Here is a 19,168-nt window from a genome sequence, read left to right as displayed (position 1 = left end):
CCCATGTAGCCAATGGGCTGCTTGGTCTTCATAGGGGGTGCCTTGTGATGTATGGGGGATGTTTCTAACCTGGACTCTATTGCCTGCTTTTGGATCACTTCCCCCTGGCAGGGCTGCCTGGCCTGGCCTCAAGGGATGAAGATATGCTCAGTCCTAATGTGATTTGATGTGCTGGGATGGGCTGATACATGTGGAGGGGGATCCCCTTTCCTGGGGTGAAAGGGAGAGAGGAAGGGGAAAGATGGAGGGGATGGAGGGAGAACTCTTGGCATGTAAAGTAAATAATACAAACATGTGTAAAAATAAAGAAAAGAAAACCCAGGAGGGACCTAAGACAAAAGGAGTCAGAAAGAATCAAAATCAAGTTAACAGCAATGGTATATTTAAAACAATTGATACCAGAAGAGTATATGTATCTGAATCTTGAAATTCAACAGTATCAAGCTGAGTAACAAAAACCAAGCAACACAAGTGAGTACAAGTGAGAACTAATACATTAATCACTAATGGTATTGTAACACAAGAAAAGTAAGTGTCGATATATATTATGACAACTGATTACTGATAATACATAACAACTCCAAATGATTTTGGAGGTAAATCAAGTCCAGACTTTGCTCAGAATGAGTCTAAGTACATCAAGGATTCAAATATTAAAAGTTATAAAGTAAAATGCTTTTCTTATAATCACGAAATATTTCTAAATATAATACAAAATCTAGAAACTGTGAAATCAAATTGTAGTAAATCAAACTAACTGCTGCTGGAACAGGGCTAGGATGGCTCAGGTGTGAAGAGCACTGGCTGCTCTTCTAGAGAAAATGGGTTCATTCACTAGCACACACATGACATCTCACAGCCCTCTGTAGCTACAGTCCCAGGTATCTAAGGTTCTTTTTTGGCCTCTGCATGCACATAATCCATAGACACCCTGCCAAAACACCCATACACAAAAAATATAAAATACAATAAAAATTCCAAACAAAAACCTACTGCTGGCCTGGAGTGGACCTCTGCAGAAGAGTGCTTCTCTACCTCTGTGAACCACATTCCAGGGAAACTCAGAGCAAGTGTCACAGGACTAAAGCCGACACTTGTCCAGCAGAATTCCCTTAGGAGAAACTGATGAATCAGAACCTTGAGGTATTAAACAAGGTGAAAACTTGACTAGAGCCAAAGTTTTCAAGGAAACATCACGAAGGAATGGGGTAAGGCCAGCCTTCACAATGCAATGTGTTAGGGGAAACAACACATTACTGAAGCATGAATGGATCATTTGAAAAAAATTACTGGAATCAAATGTAAATGAAAAGATAGTATACCAAAACGTAGGTAATAATGAAAGAGATGCTAAGAGGGACATTCACACTAAAAATAGATAGATCACAAATAAATAACAATGTACCTTGGGTTTTGGAAAAACAACAGCAAGTCAAACACAGACTACATGAAAAGAAGTAATTAATATCTGGGCAGAACTGATAAAATAAGAAAAAATAATAACATAATTCAATCAAAGTTTATTCTTTAAAAATATAAACAATATTCACAAATCCTTAGACAAACTATTGTGAGGAAGAAGAGAGAATTAAAAAAAAAGAGTTGAAAAGAGAACATTTACAACAAACAACAATGAAGTATTAGGGATTGCTATTAGAATTAGGAAATACCTTAAAATTTTATGCTCCACTATATTCAACAAACTAAGAAACTAGAAACCAATGGCTTATCAAACATAAGCCAAAATAAGACACACTATTTTGAAAGACCTATAAAACAATGAGATCGAAGCAGTAAAAGACAGACATGCAAAAATCTACCAACTAAAATTTTCTAGGTCCAGATTCACTGGTGAATTCCATCAGACATTTAAAGAAATACTTCTCACACTATTCCATAATATAGAAAGAGAATAAATGCTACCACATTATTTTTTATAAAATGAGCCTCAACCTTATGCCAAAAAGAGAGATATTAACAACAAAAGAAAATTAAAAACCAATCGCTTCAAATAAGCATAGAAGCAATACGTTTCAGAAAAGATTTTGTCCAAATTCAAGAACATATCAAAAAAATACCGTGATCAAGATAGCTTCACTTCAGATATGCAACTCCAACACATACAATTAAATAAATGCAATATATCATATGACCTAACTCATGAACAGTGTCTTAGTCATCACTCTATTGCTGAGAAGAAACACCACACCAAAACAACTCTTAAAACAGAAATCATTTATGGGGACTTGTTTAGATTTTCAGAGGTTTAGCCCATTATCATCATGGTGGGAGCATGGCAGCATTCATGGTACTACAGAAGTAGCTAAGAGCTATATTCTGATCTGTAGGATGAGAGAGAGAGAGAGAGAAAGAGATCGACAGCAAGAGAGAGAGAGGGAGGGAGAGGGAGAAAGAGAGATTAGGATTAGCATGGACTTTTGAAACCCCAAAGCCTATCACCAGTGAACAATCCTGCTAACAAGGCCACGCCTCAAAATCCTTCTAATCCTTTCTTAATAATGTCAATCCTGATGATTCAGCGTTCAAATATGTGAGCCTATTGGGGGCATTTTTATCCAAACCACCACACATACATGCAATTAAAAAAAAAAAAATCACACAATCATCTGTGTAGTTGCTGAAAAGGCTTTGGACAAAATACAAAAGCCCCGAAGAGACTGAAAACAGAAGAAGCATGTTTCTGACATAATAAAAGCTATTACCAACATATATCTAACATTTTATTAAGTAAGAAAAACTCAATATATTCCTGTTAAAATGAAGACAAAGAAAAGCTACTTGTTTTTTTCATTCATTATATTCAATATAGTGACTGAAGTCTTAACTAGAACAATTAGACAAGAGAAAGAAATAAAAGACACAGATAGGGAAGTCAAAATGTTCTTATTTGTAGATAATATCACTCTCTATATAAAAGAACTCAAAGACTCCACCAGAAAACTCGTATCTGATAGGTAATCTCAGAAAATATAAAATTAACACCCAAAAGATTAGTTACCTCCCTACACACTAATAACAAGCATACTGAATCAGAAATCAGAGAAACAACCGCATTCCCAGTTCTTCTGGACTGAGGGAAACCTGGAAATAATCTGTAGGAGAACCTGAAGGACTTCAATAAGAAACTTTAAATCATTAAAGAAACGCAAAAAGATACACAACAATGGAAATGCCCATGCTGATGGAATGAAAGAATTAATATGCAAAAATGACTATATTAAATTTTATTAAAATTCTACTGACATTATTCACAAAAGTAGGAAAAATATTCACATATAATCACAAAAGGCCCTGGATATGCACATGGGTATAAATCATCTGATATTTTGAGAAAGATATCAAAAATACACAACAGAGAAAAGACAACTTTTTCTACAATGGTCCTGGGGAAAAAGATATCCTCATGTACGAGAATGAAACTGGATCCTTCTAGATCACGCTGCACAAACACAAACTCAAAGTGCTGTACTCCCATGTAAGACCTCAAGCTCTAAAATATCTACAGGAAATACTCAAAGGTATAGGCATAGACAAAGCAAGACAAGACAATGATTTTCTTCAGAACTCCAGCTACTCAGAAAATAATGCAAACAATACATACGTTTCTGACATGAAACGTTTCTGTTCACCAAAGGAAAACTGTTAAACGTTCATCAAGAAAGCTCACAAATGGAGAAAATCTTTGCCAGCTATACATACAACACAGGATTGATATCTAAAACATACAAAGAAACAAAAAATGTAAACAAGAAATCAGATAATGAATGAGCTAATAAAAGTAACAGATAGGTCTCAAAATATACAAAAGGCCAACAGTTATATTTTTTAAAAGTCCAACCTCGCTGCCAGCAGAGAAATGCAAGTTAAAACTACACTGAGATTTCATTTTGCCCCAGTCAAGACAGCATTCAAGAAAACAAGGAACAGCAAGTGCTGATGAGAATGTGCACAAAAGGGATCCCTAAAAGTGCTGGGGGAGGGGGAGATGCACAGTAGGACCACCGCTTAGGAAGTCAGTATGGAGGCTGCTCCAGCATGTGACCTACTGTCTTCTTCCTGAGCAAACGTTTACTCAAGATTCCATGTAAACATATCACAGAGATACCTGAACACGACTTTTCTGAAAAATTATTGCTAATAGATAAGCTATGGAATCAACCTACATGCCCAACAACCTAGGAATGAGTAAGAATGTATATGTATATATGCAATAGAATTTTTTCAGCTAGAAAGAATGAGTTTATAGTTTTTTGCAGGCAAATAGATGCAACTGGGAATAGTCATTTTAAATTACATTCAGTAATATAAATATTACCTATCTTCTCTCATTTGTGACTCTTAAATTTTATACAAATGCAAACCTCATGTATGCATATTTGACATCAAAGTAGAAGTTAAAATGGCCAAGGAAAAGAAGAAAGAAACAGGACTAGGTTGGAGTTAGAAACAGGAGATGCAGGAAGAGAAGAAAAGACTTAATATATAATATATACTTACATGAAAGTTAAAATCATAGTATTTTTTTTTAATTTTAAAGAAATTACATTCTAGGAAAGGAGAGTGACCAAAAATGAAATAAGAAAATATGAAATGTATAGGAACAGGTAGTTCACTTAAAAAGGAAACATAATGTGGCCATAAATAAGTTTCTCTTGATGTCATTTGAATACAAATCCATTTCTAACATATCACTCCAGCCAAATTTTATACTTTGAAAAACTGTTGAGAGGCTGTATAAAAACAAAACATCAGAAAGGAATATGGTGATATCTTTCTTTTTAATTTTAATATTTATATTAATTACAGTTTATTCACTTTGTATCCCAGCTGTAGCCTCCTCCCCCAATCCTACCCTCCCTCCCTCATCTCTTCCCCTGCCTCTCTCCAAGTCCACTAATAGGGGAGGTCCTCCTCCCCTTCCATCTGACCCTAGCCTGATATCGTTCTTAAATTAAATGACTATATCATTGACTCAGAAGTACCATCTCTAGAATTCTATTCACTAATTTTCAGGAAGATATCTGGAAGTACTTTCAAATATAAGTTACTCAGTTACATCTTACAAAATTGGTACAACTGCAGCAAGCAAGAAATTCTGCCAGGAGTGATGCTTACTTTTAATCTCAGAATTTGGCTGAGATCCCCATTAGTTTGAAGCTAACCTAGTCTACATAGTGAGTTCCAGGCCAGTCAGAGCTACACACTGAGGCCCTGAACTTAACTGTAAGACATATTGTAGTGAGAATTTTGGTGTCTTAAAAAACCCAGTTATAGTATGTAAACGTGTTTTTGTTTTAATCGCAGGTGTGGGATGTGGGGCTGCTTCAGACTGTCCAAAGCAGAAGATTACTTGCCTTGTGGGTGCTCTGGCAGCGGTGAGATTCTGCCAGCTGAAGATAGTTTAATTCTATCTTCAGACTCTAGAGTGGGTATAAAAAGACCAGAGACCCATGAGAGGAGGTAGGCTGTTCCTCCTATGGTTTCTGCTCCTCCTGATGCTGCTTGTTTGTCAAGTGGTTGGGAGAAAAGAGATAAGAACAAGTTGGAGATACCCTGATGAGACAAAAATTGGGCTTGCCTCAAAGAATGCAATGCCCCTAATCAGCAGGAAGTAGACTACAAAGAACTCAATGACCCCTCTCCCCTCTAACCTTCTTTCTCTCCTACCTAGTGTTGGTGGTTAGAAGGGATAAGGGTGGGTAAGGGTTGGAAGGGAGGTAGAGACATAGAACATAAATAAGATAGCTCAAAAAGGATGCCTACAACCTTTTGCTAAAAACATCACACACTTATATCATGGCACATGGAGCAGTCTAGCTGGAACTCAACTGGAAGTGTCATCTCCAGTTACTGTTTATACTAGTGAAAGGTGCTGTAAAAACTATCAGAGAAGAAAAGTGATTATCACTCTCCCTCAGCTAGGAACCCTATGAGCTATATTAGCAATGTGTCTGTAAGATAGACCCATTCATACAACAGTAGCACAAATGTTACAGTAGTAACCAATCACTTTTGTATTGGAATTAAAGCCTTTACCACAAAATACTTGACACTGAAAATGAACTTGTGGCTAGATGGGCTCTAGGGAAAAAACTACTACTAATCACCTACTAAACTACTATAGAAATGAAATAACCACTAATGACTTATTTCTCTGTCATAAATCATTGCATCACTCAACCCTCATCATAAAAGCTTCTCCTCACAACAGATGGAAATTAACACAGAAGCCCACAACTGGTAAACATGAGAAGGATGGTAGACTTTGGAGTTCTTCAGCCTTAAATGGGATGTCTGTCACATCTCTCCACTCAGATCTCAGGGGTTATGTAGAAGGAGGAACAGAAAGATTTTAAGAGCCAGAAATGGTAGATAAAACAGTGTTTTCCAGACAACACAGGGCAGATGCACATATGAACTCAGAGAGACTATAACAGCATGTATAAGACTTGTACAAGCTCAATACTGACAAAATACGAGCATGGAGAAGAGACAGGAAACATGGATTCCCATCTCAGCCAAGGAGCTTTTGGCAATTGATTTCTAGGTGAGGAAAAGTCAATTTTCTTCAGTGGAATGGCTATATCAACCACACTCCAGAACAGGCCCCATGGCCAGGAATAGTCACTGTATACAAACTGAATTGTGTGCTTTTGTAGGGAGACAGGAAGAAAGGAAGGAGGGGGGAAAAAAGACAAAGAGGAAAGGAGGGAAAGAAAGAGAAAATGAGGGAGGATGAAAGGAAGGAGAGAGTGCGAATGAACATGAGTGAAATGTGTAAGGAGATAGGGAGGACTTTGGAAAAACGGGAGGCAAATGAATATGATCAAAATATGTATGACATTCTTTAACAAAGTATTACTTTTTTTTAAATCTCAGGGGTAATCTCTATTCACAGAGCCACCCAGTGACAGACTGTGAAAATGTCTATGAAGAAAAGAAAAACTCTAGGAACTGGGATCCTTTGCAAATAACAATATGTAGAACATCTGTAGTAAACACAGGACAAAAATGCACATTTAAATTTGCTTTCTAAATGCATATTTATAATTTTGTTTTCTAAAAGGAAGCCCAGAAAGATAATACAGTGATAACAAAATGAATCTACCCATATAGAACATTACAACATTAAATTTTAGAATGTAAATTACATAATCATAAATATACCATATAAAACTATATCCAGACTAAATTTGATGTATAAATTAACAGGTGTGTGTATATAATGTCTGAACATAAATACAACCCACAAACTCGCAGGTTGAGGGCTTACTGTCTTACTCTGGGAGGTCCCAGAAACTTCAGGAGACAGCACAAAGCACTGGCAGGATGCTCTTGGGGATATATGCTGCCACAGCCCCTCCCTCTCTTCACCAGATTCTTGATGGCCCTGAGCCTGAGCAGCCTTCTTGACCACCCATTTGCAATATGATGAAACTCTGCTTTCAAGTCTAAAGTAAAGGTCAACAAAGACTGGGAGACAAAATAAATTTTTATGAAATTCTATACTTCAAAACTCTTTCAGGTATAAATCAAAGAAATGAAAAGTATGGCTGTTGGTTTAATGTTCTTTTGAAATGTATACACCTCACCCTTGTTCATTCAAATGCTGATTTCTCCCCCCCCTCCCACCCCTCTGGTTTCAATCCAGATAATGCACTGTGATACTTATTCTAAGCATCCTGTCTCAACTCTGTGTAAACAGGCCAAAATAAAGCAACTAGCCACAATGTTGAGCAATGGGAGGAGCCAGAGGACAGGAAAGAGGGGAGGAGACAGAGGGCAGGAAATGAGTGGGAGGAGAAAAGGCGAGGGAGAGCTAGGAGAGAGAACTGGAGGACAGATCTTGGAACTACGTGAATGGGCTGGACATAATATTTCACAAAAAGCAAGTATAATGGGCAAAATCTAAATGTTAGGAAACTATGAGGGCTTGGAAGTTTAGGAGGGAGTAACTATTGCCCAGCATTGTGTTCTAGGTTAACTAAATAAACCCAGTCTCTGTGTGGTGATTTGGTTATGCAGCTGTTTAGGATTAACAGCAGCTTTACTAAAAGATGATTATTAGTAAATATTAATCAACACTTACAAAATATGGCTGACATAGGCAAGCTTTTACACGTGTGTGTGTGTGTGCATATGAGTGTGTAGTATGCATATATATATATATATACACACAAGTATACAGTCTAAGTCAAGAGGAGAGTCACAGAGATAAATCTGACTTTATCCTTACCTTCATAAATGACCATAATGACATTCATTTGTAAGGCCATCGACAAATGACTTTATTATTCTCCTGTCTAATGCCATTTTAAAACAGTATCACCGGTACTAATGATAAAGCTATTGAATGAGGTTTAGAGCATCTTTGTGGATGTTGTGGCCAAATAAAGATGCAAATAGAATAAATGAAACTATCAATGGCATTAGGAATTAAGATGCTCAAGAGTCAAGGGAAGATTATAATTATCAAGTAGAATTACACACGAACCCTAACTTTAGTGGTTCAGAAAGAATAACATCCCAGAAGCATGAGAACGTGGAATGCAGAGGTTGGCTTTTACTGACATTCCTCCTGTAGGACCCAGAACTTGCTGAAGAAATGGCTGATTCCAACATGTGCTTGTTATACCTCTTCTGACAGAGGGTAAAAACTTTTAAAGACTTATACAGGTATGAAAAGGCATAGGTTAAAAAGCAGCCACTAAATGGTTATCAGAATTTTTACATCAAAAAGAAACACTGTCTGAAATTGAGTAAAAAACTCCAAATCTTAGAAATTTCATGAATCTGTGGTAAAATAAAAAAAAAAAAGTGAGTATTTATCTGTCTTTTCAGTGTATTACAACGTGAGCTGGTGACAAGTTTAGAGGAGACTGCCAGGCAATCTGGAAGGGAAGATGAAATCATGAAAGCTCATCATTTTGCAAGGGCCAGTAAAGTCAGTGACCAGGGTTACCAACTGTCTCCAAAACCAAGAGCTCAAGGGAGCTAAACTGCACAATCTTCTCAGCACTTCCTTTCTATCACCCAACCAGCTTTTCACCAAGAAGCTGGGCATGGTGGTACAGGTCTAAAACCCTAGCTCTTCTGAGGCTGAAAAACTAGCATCATGACTTCAACTTGGGCTACAGACAAAGACTATTCAAAATAAGAGCTGACACATAAAAGCTGAAAGGAGAACATTAAAATACAAGGAGAAAAACAAACCAAAATAGCAGATGGCTGAATTAAGGAGAAGAACCTATAAAGTGCATCTGCTTAGACTGGGACAAACCTTTTGACTCTAAACCAACCAGCACACAGGGAAGACTGTACTACCACTGTCACACCATAGGACCTGTCCTCAATAGTTTCTCAAATCTTCATGATAGCCTGTTTTCTAGGACATTTCTTGCAATGTCCTTCAGTAAAGGTTAATACCATTTTTCCCAAAAAATATTAGTTAAAGTATTCCTCCTGGGAACTAGAATGAGCCAGTCCTGAGGCTTATTCTAAAGAGTTTCTGGGTATCTAGCCTTTAAACTCACATTTCACCCATGAAAGTAGTGTCAGCAGTGTCACCTTCCTATGGGGGACTAATCTGGAACACAGATTTTCACAGTTTCAGTTCTAAAATTAAATTTGACAATGATCCCTCTGAAGAGATTAATTTTCTGTCTTTGAACAACAACAACAACAAAATGCTATTAGAAAAAAATCTTTCCATGTCATCTTACAAAAATAGCCACAGAACTGATTTTCTTATTCCAGTTAAGGTTAATATACATTAAACACATCCAAGTAAAAACATGCAGGTGCACACACAAACCCTTCTCAGATATACACACCTAGGTGCATTCTAGGTGCCTTCTTAATCATCACGATCCTGGACAAAGATAAGAGCACCCTAAGTTCCGGGAGGGAAACTGACGTCAAGGGACTGTTAACACTGCACCAGCTAAAGCTGGTCCAAGTTATATAACTAAGAAGCAATAGTGGATCTAGGCTGGAAAGTGAGCGATGTAACTCCAGACATGATAAAATTACAGTCCCACACTCTGCTTCTCAGTAACACATACTCTCCACCTGAACCACTGCTCCTGGTCCCATGTTTCTGCCACTTCTGACTTAAAAAAAAAAAAATTTGAGCCCATGGCTACTTGCCTCACTCACTGGACTTTCAATGGTGCAGAGTCCAGCCTCATCCAGGGTGGTTAGGACCTACCTTCCTACAGCAGCTTACAGATACAGAACACAGAGCTGCAAAGCTAAAGCCCAGGGGTAAGAATTGTTCTGGGATGCCTGAAGAGTCCACCCACACATATTAACAAGTTATGCAAATCCTCTCCTTCCTTCTTTTCAGCAACTACCATCAGTTAAAAAAGCAATCTCTTACTGTTGTTGAAGAAAATGAGTAATAACATGTATTATTAATGCTCTGGAGAGATCTTTGGTCAAAGCCCACTTTAGAGAAGTTTGTGTGGAGGAAGAAATCAACAAACTGTGTCATTAGCCAATTGCTTCCACATGAAACCTGTGCTACACGGAGAAGGGACAGTTGACGCTGTGTATCACTTTTCTCACCACTGTAACAAACTACATGACAAAAGCAGCCCGAGGATGGAAAGGAGGAAGGTTTTATTTGGCTCACAGTTTGATGGTACAGTGTATCACGGTGGTGAGGTTATAGACTTATGATCATAAGGCAGCTGTCTACATTACAGCTTCAAGCAGGGAGCAGAGAGTGATGAGTGGGTGGCATTCAGCTTGACTCCTTTTGTGTAGTCAGGGACTTCAGCCTATGGAATGCTTCTGTCCACATTTCAGGGGCGTCTTCCCACCTAACTCAACACAATCTAGGATAGCCCTCACACACAGGCCCAGAGGTATGCCTGCTGGATATTTCTAGACTCTGTCATGAGGTTTGTCTTAGATCATTACAGATACTGTCTAATGGACAATCAATATTAATCATCACAATGTGAAATTCCCATGAGCAACATCTGTGCCCCCAAAGTGTTCTTGGTACAGTTGAGACAGAAATGGAATTTCAGACTGCCCCTAGATGTGCTGCAAGTGTGGCTGCTGTGTCACATGTGCTTCAGTAGGTGGCAGAGAGGAGAGAGGCTGTGTCCACGCTCAGTGTTTTGACCTGTAAACACTTCAGTGTTTAGTAGTAGCCTATTATTTCCTGAAAGAAGTGAGCCAAAGACAACCACTACTCAGGTGCCTGGACAGCGAGCTATCCTGGAGGCTTGGAGGCACAGATGATGCCCAAGATGACCCCTGCCTGTACCAATCAGAGATGGGGAACCACTAAGAAGAACAAGTAAATGGTGGAGAAATGAAAGAGAATGAGAAACAGAAGATGTGGGTATAATGAAGAGAAGCAGAACTAGAGACTTGAAGGTAATGAGGAAGGAACAGCCTGATGAGAGCAGCCAGTGATGCCACCTGGGAGGATAGTGGAGTCCTGACCTGTGTTGCCACTAGGAGCCACATGAGTCTATGGCCCTGTAGCATCAGGAGTCTGTTACCACCAAATGCCAGGCGACGTCCCTGGTCTGGGCTGCCACCTGGGAAAATGTTGATGTCTGAGGGCTGTGCAGAATTAGCCCTACCCCTCACCTGGGCATCATGGAAGACCTGGCCCTGAGGGGCCTGAGATCAGGAAAGTTGTCCTTACACCTAGCCAACTACAGAGAGCTGCGCCACAATGAGTTGCAGGTGTGTCAGCACATGGACATGAGTGCTGGACCTACCACTTGTCTCTTATGTGGTGGTGTGGATGAAGGAGAGCTTCCTCTCCCTTCCCCACTCACCACCTTCGGCACTAGAGAGACCTGGCCCAAAGGTCATGAGAGCAGGAGAGCTGGCCTGGCCCCTCATCAGCTGCAGCACTTGGGAGAGTGAGCCCTCAAAATCACCTAAGCAGCAGAGTAGAACTGACTCTGGTGGTGGGAGCACAGGCAAACCACCCCCAAGCATGTAAGTAAGAGAGAGCTGCCCTGCCACTTGTCTGCCTTGCAGAGACATGGGCAAGGGAGAAATGCCCCCTTCTCACCCTTTGTCACCTATGGCAGGCAAGAGAGCTGGCTCTGAGGTCATCAGAGCAGGAGCACTATCCCTGCCCTTCACCTATAGCAGCATTCAGGAGATGAGCCCTTCACCTAGCCTGGGCAACAGGGTAGAGCTGGCCCTGTCTGAAAGGGCTGCATGTGAGCCAGCCCCGAGGGCAGACAGTAAGAGACTGGGTGGGCTGACCAGCTCAGATACCTCTCAGGCCCAGGTCCAGGCCTTTGAACTGGCCCACTCCAACACCTACCCCATCAACACACTGCTGGAGTTCATGAAGGGGCCAGTCATATAGGATCCAAAACTATAGGATCCCTTTGACAAAGGACAACAATAGGATATCCACAAGGGGTCCCAGTGAGGTGCCAGTATTGCTAGAGTCGCAGAAGCCAGACCAATGAGTCATTACAATGAACATTTCAAGGAAAGAAGTGTGGGGAAAAGGGTAAATTGTGGGACACATTGTGACAGACCACAATTTCCACAATAAGATCTTTTTCCTCCTCAGGTAGGAAATAGGTTGCAAGGGGGGAGGGTGGGTATGAAGGGAGGAGAGGAGGGAGATTGGAATGCATGATGTGAAATTCACATAGAACCAACAGAATTTTTTTTTTATTTCAATGATTCATGTTGATGAAATAAATCTAAAGCAGTGGTTATCATCCTTCCTAAGACTATGACCTCATATATGGTGACCCCAGCCATAAAATTATATTTATTGCTACTTTATAACTGTAATTTTCCTACTGTTATAAACTGTAATGTAAATACCTCTGTTTTCCAATGGAATCAGATAACCCCAATGGAATCAGTGTCATTCAAACTCCAAAGGGGTTGTGACCCACAGGCTGAGAACCACTGATCTACAGGCTCTCGTTTAATGTTAGCACCTCTGCTCCAGGCAATGTTACAAAGTATAAAGCAAGATGATTTAGCTCTTTCCTGATAAAGTCTCCACTTTCCACATATGTGTGGTTTATAATCCTGGTATCAGTGCCTGAAAGGTTATATTGAACACTGTCTAGCTCTTATCTCACGTACAGAATAAAGATCACTATGAAATAATACTGTGAATATCTTTGGTCGAATCCTAAAGCTCCTGCTCAGTGTGTTTAGAAATAATGACAGTAAGGCTACCCCAGCAAAGGAATTTCCCCTAAACATCCACAACGGCTTGCTATGGGGCAACACAATGGTCAAGAGCAGAGATGTGGCTTCACGGTGCTCGCACACTGGCCCGAAATCACAACAGACAAGACAGAAACAAAATCCTTTTGTTCTTTGGTGATAAAGAAGAGCTCACCTGCACTATGCAAGCAAAGCATGGCTAAAAAGACATCAGAATCGGTGCTATAAGAAATAAGATCACTTTCCTAGATTTTCAGAGATTTTTCTACTTTAATTGAGCAAGAAGTCCATTAGAGATTCTACTACAACCTTGATTAAAATGGTGTAGTTTTGCTGTGAGACACTTTATTGCCAAAATGCAGCTGCTGTGAGAGTAAGTCAAAGAAGTGCTAGTGGCTCAAGATGAGTATCAATTAAAGGAAAAGACACGTGCAGCATAAGCGAACACCCAGACAAGCAACTTCTTGCAAAACAATGCCTAACAACCAAGGAGATTCGAGTGACAACACATGCTGGAGAGGCTGTGGAGAAAGGGGAACCCTCCTCCATTGCTGTACAACCACTTTGGAAATCAACCTGGCGTTTTTTCAGACAATTAGGAATGGTGCTTCCTCAAGACCAGCTATACCACTTCTAGGCATATATCCAAAAGATGCTCAAGTTTACAACAAAGATATTTGCTCAACCATGTTCATAGCAGTTTTATTCATAATAGCCAGAATCTGGAAACAACCCAGATGTCCCTCAACTGAGGAATGGATGCAGAAATTGTGGTACATTTGCTCAATGGAATACTATTCAACAATTAAAAACAAGGAAATCATGAAATTCACAGGCAAATGGTAAAAGCTAGAAAAGATTATCCTGAGTGAGGTATCCCAGAAACAGAAAGACACACATGGTATATACTCATTTTTAAGTGGATACAAACATATAATATAGGATAATCATACTAAAATCTCTACACCTAAAGAAGCTAAGCAAAAAGGAGGACCCTGTGTAAGATGCTTAATCTTCATTCAGAAAGGCAAATGGGATGGACATAGGAAGAAGGTGAAAACAAGGAACAAGACAGGAATCTACCACAAAAGGCCTCTGAAAGACTGTACCCAGCAAGGTATTAAAGCAGATGCTGAGACTCATAGCCAAACTTTGGGCAGAATGCAGGGAATCTTATGAAAGAAGGGGGATATAGAAAGACGTGGAAGTGTCTTGTGGAGCTCCACAAGGAGGGCAACAGAACTAAAAAATCGGGGCACAGGGATCATTTCTGAGACTGATACTCCAACCAAGGGCCATTCATGGAAATAACCTAGAACCCCTGCACAGAAGCAGCCCATGGCAGCTCAGTCTCCAAGTGGGTTCCCTAATAAGGGGAACAGGGACTGTCTCTGACATGAACTCAGTGGCAGGATCTTTGATCACCTCCCCCTGATGGGGGAGCAGCCTTACCAGCAGGCCTCAGAGGAAGACAATGCAGCCAGTCCTGATGAGACCAATAGGCTAGGATCAAAGGAAAGATGAGGAAGACCTCCCCTATCAGTGGACTGAGAAAGGAGCATGGAAGGAGATGAGGAAGAGAGGGAGAGAAGGAGAGTGGGATTGGGAAGATATGAAGGAGAGGCTACAGCTAGGATACAATGTGAATAAATTGTAATTAACAAATTATTATATTTTAAAAAAGTAAAAAGGAAAAACTGGCTGGAAGTGGTAAGGTGGCACACCCTTTAATCCTAGCCCTCGGGCAGGAGAGTACACATCTCTATGAATTAAAGGCTATTCTAGGCTATATGGCAAGGTAGGTCCAGGACAGTCACAGCTCTGTAGAGAGACACTATCTCAAAATAAATAAACAGACAGACAATAAATAGATGAATGGATGAATGAGGGAATGAATGAATGAATAAATAAATGCTAAATTATGAAAATTTTCACTTTTTCAAAACTCGTGTTTTCATCTCCTAGGCAAATGCTTGCTCAAGTGTGGGCATGAACATAAAGGCAATTATGAAGAAATCAAAATCTAATTTAAAAGTCTAAAGAGAAAGCTTCTGCAGCCCGTATCTGAATGGCATTTCTGATATCAACTTTTGATTAATCGTCTGCTGATCATGTGTAGCATAAGCTGCTCCTTTTTTTCTGGAAAAACTTGGTATTCATGAATAAATGTGGTTTAATATTCTAAAAATAGTGTGAAATTTTTTAAAACATGAGGCTAACAAAATGCCAAATTCTAGCCAAGATTAAATTGTAAAAGTGGTTTAAGATACCTTGACTAAAAGCCAAAGGGAAGGAAGGAAGTTTGTGTGTAGATACCCACCCATGTGCACATACATGAATACACTCACCAGCCTCCCTGCTAGCCACTCTGAATGAAAGCCAAAAACACTAATGAGATGATTTTACAAACTGCTTTCAACTCTTGGAAGGAAGATGCTATATAAATGGAAGGTATTAGTTTTCTTATTCTAAAAGGTAATTTTATTCACTCCAGGATCAAACATAATACAACTAATATCCAGTCTGCTTGCTTTCAACAATGAAAATTAATCAATTTAGAAGTCTTCCCAGAACTTTCATTGAGAAGACACCAATTCCCTATTCACCAACCCTAATGCTGATATGATTATTTATTTTTTAAACAAGTGCCTGGAGTCTTGATTTCTTGCCAAACTAATTTAATATAAATTTAATTACACCTATACTGATTTATCTGGCTTTTGAGACTTACACCCTTAACTATCAAGACACTTACCCACAAACGTTTACTTATATCAAGAAGCATGAAATCCAGTCCTTGATTTCAAAAGCTTGTAACTACAGGGATACAACACATGCATAAAACTGAACAACTCTACCCTGATGTCACATCCAGTCAATCTTGTGCCTGGGGAATGGTGGTGAGGGATTCCTACAAAATAACTTTTCCCAAGCCCTGGGCCTTCATAAATTCCCAAACTGTATTGTAAAATGTAATTTTATTCAAGAGAAATTCTAAAAAAGCAGCAACCCTTCTTGGGTTCTTGAGCCATACTTACTCTGAACTAATCCTCTTAGCATCTCTGAGTCATAACACAGGCTGGGGAGCAGAACTCAGACCCCAGGTGTGGGGAAGCCTAGAGAGAAGTCACCCTGGGGCTTTCATCCCAGCCAGAGAGGCATCCAAACGTTTGAATTTGTTTAAAATTATGCTGCCTCTTCAAATCAGCAAGACTCCTGGGCTTGTCTTTCACATTCTCCTACCCTACTTCTTATTAGGTTTTTGTTGGTTTCCTACGGGCTCAGAAACTAAGAAATCACGTTTTAACATATGTGCACTAAGGGGCTCCCCTGTGAGTTTCAAAAACACTGCTGTTTTTACAGCCTTCTTAAACTTCAATGTGGACTCACATAACTTGTGTTCCAGTACTAAGTGATTGTCTAGGGAGTCAAAACTGTCAAAGGCTATCTCACACTTACCTAGCTCAGCAGAATTATAGAACATAAAAATGTGGAACATAAATAATACTGGAGGAGAAAAAAAGTCAATATCCATTCAAAGGAAATTTCCAATTGTTTTACCATGAATCAGAATGAGACAGCAACAACCACTATACACACATCTTGGTAATCTGCTCTTAGAAAAACGTCTCAAAGACACACAACCATTATACACACATCATGGTAATTTGCTCTAAGGAAACGTTGCAAAGACAAACAAAAATTACACAAGGTTTGATTCAAAGGCTCCAAGATTAGACTGTTCTAAGATTTCTTCTCAGCTAGAATTTTTTTTTGGGGGGGGAATGGAGCATGTCCACACTTAGCAAAAATGTCATGAACCCCATAAGCAATCAGGCTGTCATTCAAAGAGAAGCAGAGGTCATCTGCGATGATACTGCCACACACCAGAGACATCAAAATTCAGGGAAGGAAAAGAGACAAGTCAAACACACTCAAGGAAGCAAAACCAGAAACAGAGAGTAGGGTTTATTAATCTGATACAGTCTAGATACAGAAACAATAAGAACAGACTGGGGTGGGGCCATGACTATTAAAGAGTATAATACTACAATAAAGCAATCACTGATAGTTAAGTCCCAAAGCAAATTCAAACTTCATGGAAATTTATTCATTCTCTTGCTCTTACTCTGCAAATATTTATAAACATATAAAATCTAAGCAGATTTCACTATTACATATTAAAACATGAGATGCTGCAAAAGTCATGCTCCAAGAAAAATGTATAGCCTTAAATACTTAATTCCTACACTAATGGTCTAACATAAATAAAATGCTATCATATAAAACTAAGGAAATAAGACAAAAGCAGAAACCAAAGCCTCAACAATGAAATCCAAATGCAAGATTTAAAGATATAAACATAGAATAAAAGAAAACTCCCATGATAAATCTAAAGTAAGAGAGAAAATAAAAACTATGTAAAATTAATAATAAGTAATAGTAATAAGCAATAAGTAAAAAGTAATAAGTACTTTTTAATGCTAATGATATCATTTGTGCATAATTTGGGAACTTTTCTTTTTTTCCTTCTTAAAACAAAGAACTCAAAACTTCAAAAAACCAACAACTCTATGTTTTAAAAAATTACCATCATCATCATCACTGTTATCATTTTAGTTCCACTTTCAGAAAAAAAAAAAAAAACAACTAAAATCAACAGCTCTTTTTTATTTCCTCCAAAAGAAAAATCAATAAGCAGGAAATGGCAAAATCATGTCACATCTCCTTAACCAAACTATTGTCCCTACCACTACCTATGGGCAGGTGAAAAAAGTACAAACAAACACTACTACTGAAGCCGAAGTACAGCAGGTTTATAATTCACGCATTTGAAAAGCAGCACTGTCTGTGGCTAAAAACCACAATTAACTCTAAATCAAATGAGGACACAGACAATGACAACAGAGTTTTTAAAATTACAGACCAACTTTTTGATGGAATACTGATTAGTCGGTGTCTTCTGATAATTCCCAATTTAGCATCATTAATGTCCAATTCTAGTGACATAGGTAACAAACAAATAACTGTGATTAAAAGGAATAAAACCTCACAGAATTGGGCAGCATAGGCCTAAAGAATTAGAGAAAAGACACAAAGCCTTAATTAGCTTTTGGCCTACTAAATTATATGGGTCACTGAAAATCACATCTCCAAAGCAGTTTTCTTCAAACTAGAATTTGGTTAAGCACTGAGACAGATAGAAAATACAAATCATGGGATATTATATAAAAATTATTTTCTAGAGCTTCGACTCCTACATGTACACAGCTGTGTATGAGTCACCTGCATGCCTCAACAACCTGGATATTCTTCATTCTTGCTTGCTGTTCTCCTACTGTTTCTCTTCTGTTTTATAAAGGGACATTCCCTAGTTTTCCCAGAACATTCAAGGTATCATGCAAAGAGAGTTCTAACATAGGCTAAGCCAAACCTACATAACCAAAACACATGACAAGCATTTCTTTCCCTGTCTCACACATATTTCACAGCCAACCTGATGACAGCGTCTAGCCTGAGCCAACTACTCTGGACGTAGATGCACCAGAGCCCCCTGGGAGCATGGCAAACAGAACCACAGACATACTAAAGACAGACTTAGCTTACTTAAGACAGCAACAACAAGGGAAGGCTTCCTCTTAGTTCCCCCATATAAGTAGCTTAGTATCAGAAAACAATAAATGTCATTGTTGACACAGAAATTACTATCAGTATTTTTTTAGAAGTGAAGAAAGAAGTCAGAAGTCAAAAAAAAAAAAAAAAAGAAGCCTGCTGTTTTCTAAGTAGAATAGCAATACTGCATCCCACAATTTTCAATTTTCAACACACACACACACACGAGGGACTGGGGAGAGAGAAAAAGAGAGAAAGCAAGTAAGAACACACTTAAAGTCCAAGAAACAAAAATGTATCCCTCACCAGGAATGTACCTCGAAGGAAAAGCATGTATCTATCACAC

General features: G+C 38.9%; 1 protein-coding gene and 1 non-coding gene across 7 annotated transcripts in view; one reads left to right on the top strand and one right to left on the bottom strand.

The window, feature by feature from the left end:
* Kif16b (kinesin family member 16B) overlaps positions 1-19,168 on the bottom strand; it is a 284,108-nt gene that overhangs the window by 174,993 nt on the left and 89,947 nt on the right. The gene's annotated exons all lie outside the window — the stretch shown is intronic.
* On the top strand, positions 11,061-11,195 carry LOC129673043 (small nucleolar RNA SNORA17). The gene has a single exon (XR_008719605.1). It is a non-coding gene; the product is annotated as a small nucleolar RNA SNORA17 (small nucleolar RNA).

Source organism: Psammomys obesus, unplaced genomic scaffold (assembly GCF_907164565.1).
Source record: "Psammomys obesus unplaced genomic scaffold, mPsaObe1.curated_primary_1811, whole genome shotgun sequence".
Lineage (NCBI taxonomy): Eukaryota > Metazoa > Chordata > Mammalia > Rodentia > Muridae > Psammomys > Psammomys obesus.
Note: the sequence above shows the minus strand (reverse complement) of the source record. Positions and strands in the feature narration are given on the sequence as shown.